At 49.1% G+C, this 3,938-nt stretch overlaps 1 pseudogene; it reads left to right on the top strand.

Annotated features, from left to right (window-relative positions):
• Positions 1-316: 316 nt before the first annotated feature.
• On the top strand, positions 317-2,777 carry LOC105060814 (subtilisin-like protease 4; annotated as a pseudogene).
• Positions 2,778-3,938: the final 1,161 nt, after the last annotated feature.

Here is a 3,938-nt window from a genome sequence, read left to right as displayed (position 1 = left end):
TGGTGTCTCGCCATTGCTCCCGCTTCCTGAATTGTGGCACTAAATAAAGCAAAGCGATTGGTGCGAGGAACCTGAGCGACTTTGAGTTGAATGATTTTTCGAAGTTACCAGAGCATCACATGCAGCACCTGCTTTCCAGCCTCCACGCTCACATAAGCTGCCAAAAGGTCTTGCGCCCGGGTCCCGTTCTTTTGGGATTTCGAAACATAATTGGCTGCAGAAAGCACGTGCTAGCTTCTTCGTTTGATACAGTGACAAAGTAAAGCACAAAAATCACAAGTATGACCTACCCAACACCGCCTTTTTATATCTCCCATATGTCTGCAGGGTCTCCCATCCCATTCGGTTGGAAGGCTTATTCCACTCCCACCATGTCCATCATCTTCCTTCTCCTCCACTTCTCTCTTTGGCATCTTGCCTCTCCGGCTACGGCTCGAGACAATTGGGCCGTGCCGATGTCCTTTGAGAAGCACAAAACCTATATCGTCCATGTTCACCGAAAACTTGCCTCCTCTTCGCCTGAGAAACCCCAAGAACAAGAACTGGAGGAGTGGTACAAGTCCTTCTTGCCCTCGAGCATGCTGAGCTCCGGCGAGTTCAAGTCGCGGCTGATCTACTCCTATAGCAATGTCATCAGTGGGTTCGCTGCAAGATTGACGGACGAAGAGCTGGCCGACGTCAAGAAGAAGGCTGGCTTCGTGCATGCATACCCCGACCGGCTGGTTCGCCTCCAAACCACGCACACGCCCCAATTCCTAGGCCTGCAACGCAATTATACCACGGGCTTTTGGGAGGACTCCAACTTTGGCAAAGGGGTGATCGTCGGCGTTCTGGACACCGGAGTTTTGCCGAGCCACCCGTCATTTGATGACGAAGGGATGCCGCCTCCACCGGAAAAATGGAAGGGTAGCTGCGAGTTCGCTGCATCCAGCTGCAACAACAAACTCATCGGAGCGAAGAGTTTTGCCAAAGGAGCCAGCGCCATGCACGGATTTTACGGTGGCGTGGAGCAGGAAGAACCGTTTGATGATGATGGGCACGGGACGCACACCGCCAGCACGGCCGCCGGCAAGTTCGTCGAGAATGCGGACGTTCTTGGCCAGGCCGCCGGCACCGCCGTCGGGATGGCGCCCTACGCCCACCTGGCCGTCTACAAGGTCTGTCACGCAGAAGGATGTACCACCTCGGACATTCTAGCCGGATTGGGCAGTGCCATCGAGGACGGCGTCGACGTGCTGTCCCTCTCCATCGGCGGAGCCTCCTATCCTTTCTACAGCGACGGCATCGCCATCGGCGCCTTCAGAGCCATCGAGAATGGCATCTTCGTCAGCTGCGCCGCTGGAAATTCTGGCCCGTTTGCGAGCACGCTCTCGAACGAGGCGCCATGGATCTTGACGGTCGGCGCCGGCACCATGGATCGATCCATCCAGTCGGTCGTCGAACTCGGCAACGGAGACCAGTTCGTCGGAGAAGCCCTCTACCAGTCGAACAATGTTATCGCCAATCTGCCTCTGGTGTACCCCGGCTTCCTCTCAGGATCCCAAGCAGCCACCTGCAAGAACGAGTCACTGGCCAGTGTCGACGTCAAGGGGAAGGTGGTGCTGTGCGACACCGGCTAGATTACTCGGGTTGCCAAGGGGGAAAACGTCAAGAGCGCCGGAGGAGCCGCCATGATTCTTGCCAACAGCGAAGCCGCCGGGTTCACGACCTTGTCCGACATCCACGTCCTGCCGGCATCTCATGTGAGCTATGCTGATGGATTGAAGATTAAATCATACATAAAGTCGGCGTCGAATCCCACGACATCGATCGGCTTTAAGGGTACGGTTCTTGGAACGTCCCCGGCTCCGATGGTCGGTTACTTCTCCTCCAGAGGGCCCAACCAGGCCGACCCGAACATCCTGAAGCCGGACATCATCGGCCCCGGGGTGAACGTTTTGGCGGCGTGGCCGTTCCCGGTGGGATCTTCCGGTGGTGCCGCAGCCACGTTTAACATAATCTCGGGCACCTCCATGGCCACTCCTCACCTCAGCGGGATCGCCGCCCTGCTAAAGAGTGCGCACCCCGACTGGTCCCCCGCCGCGATCAAGTCGGCGATCATGACGACCGCCGACCGGACGGCGAACGACGGCAAACTCATTCGTGATCAGATGGAAGTCGCCGACTTCTACGCTGTCGGCTCCGGCCACGTGAATCCAACGAAAGCTAATGAGCCGGGCCTCGTCTACGATATGGACTCGGACGATTATATCGCCTACCTCTGCAGCCTGCAGTACACCGACGAGGAAGTAAGCGTCATCGTCGGGTATGCGATCGAGTGCTCGGGTATCGAGAACATTTCCGGCGCAGAGTTGAACTACCCGTCGTTCGCGGCGTTCCTGAGCGCCGAGAATGAGTACAAGATGAAGGTGACCCGGACGGTGACGAACGTGGGAGCTCCGGGGTCGGAATACGCGGTGAACGTGACGCCTCCGAGAGGGGTGTTGGTGACCGTGGAACCAAAGAAGCTCTCATTCTTGGAGGTTAATGAGAAGGCGCAGTACACAGTTACCTTCTCCGGCAATGGTAAAGGCAATGGGACCGAGAGAGGCTTCTTGACGTGGGTCTCATCTGATAAAAATACCAGCGTTACTAGTCCAATCATGATCTCCGTCGCTTGAAAGACCCCTAAGAAAAAACGATCAAGTAGTGTTTGGACTTGTAATTTGTGTGAAAATATGCAGCGAACTTTGCTTGTATCAGAGGGTTTTTCTTAAAATAAAAAATAATTCCCTGGATCCATATGACTAGCACGTTATGCACAAAGAGATGAGAGAGGTTTACTGCACTGTCTCCTTCTTTGGATTTGTTACAAGTACGTGCACAGGCCAATGATCATGCGGTATACTGTCAATGTATTGTGTCTGTCACGCCCCGATTCGAAATTATGAATCGAGAATCATGACAACCATCGCATACTTATAGAATATTTTTCCCATAAGCATGCAAGGCATCTCATCATAATATCTTCACAAATAGTTAAATAAATTTTTCTTTATTCAATAATCAAACCTTGATTCAAATAACAAATCAAAACTAAGTGTTCAAAAGAAAGTAACTGTCTGACAAAGTCAATACTAAAAACAAAACTAAAGGTCTTGAATCAATTTTGAGAAAAATCCTAAATCAATGAGTTAACTCCATCTCTAATCGCTCTCCCAACCGAAATCCCGCATCATGCTAATTTTTTGGATCTGTAAGAAAAACATAAAACTTATCATGAGCTAAATAGCCCAGTAAGCAGTGTATACCTTTAACTGAATAATCAGGCAAATAATACTATGCATAACAAATCAATATGTAATTTCATGAAATCATATTCATACTGTCAATCATATATAAAAATCAAATCATCATAATTTTCAATTATGCTTTTCTTCTTAAATTCATCAATTTCTTAAATTCTTCTTACCAACCATGACTATGACCACATTATCCCTGTGGCAGGGTCATAATACCGCGTATCTGCTTGCGGTGGGCTACGAATCATCTGGCAGCCAAGTCCTTTGGAACCGCTGGTCTAGCTGGCGGTTTTTGTCGCTGGTCTATCTGGCGACATGTCGCTGGTCTCACTGGCGACATAAATCCTCAGGACAGTCAATTGCCAACGTATATGTCCCCATTGACGGGGTTCTCAACACAGTCAGGTTGTCAATTTTATATTGTCTTTCAATTCATATATTATTTTCAAGAATAATAAAATTAATTGATATTCGAGTCAAATCAATTATAACATTCTTTGAGATCATATATCATCAAAATAATTGCTCCACAAATAACTTCAATCATAAATAATTTTCTACAATTAACTTTCATCATAAATAATTTTCAACAATTATTTCAATAAATAATTACAATCGCAAGCATGCATAAATTTATTTAATTCATAATTTACCAGA

This window comes from Elaeis guineensis, chromosome 4 (assembly GCF_000442705.2).
Source record: "Elaeis guineensis isolate ETL-2024a chromosome 4, EG11, whole genome shotgun sequence".
NCBI lineage: Eukaryota > Viridiplantae > Streptophyta > Magnoliopsida > Arecales > Arecaceae > Elaeis > Elaeis guineensis.
This window is presented reverse-complemented; position numbering and strand designations above follow the sequence as displayed.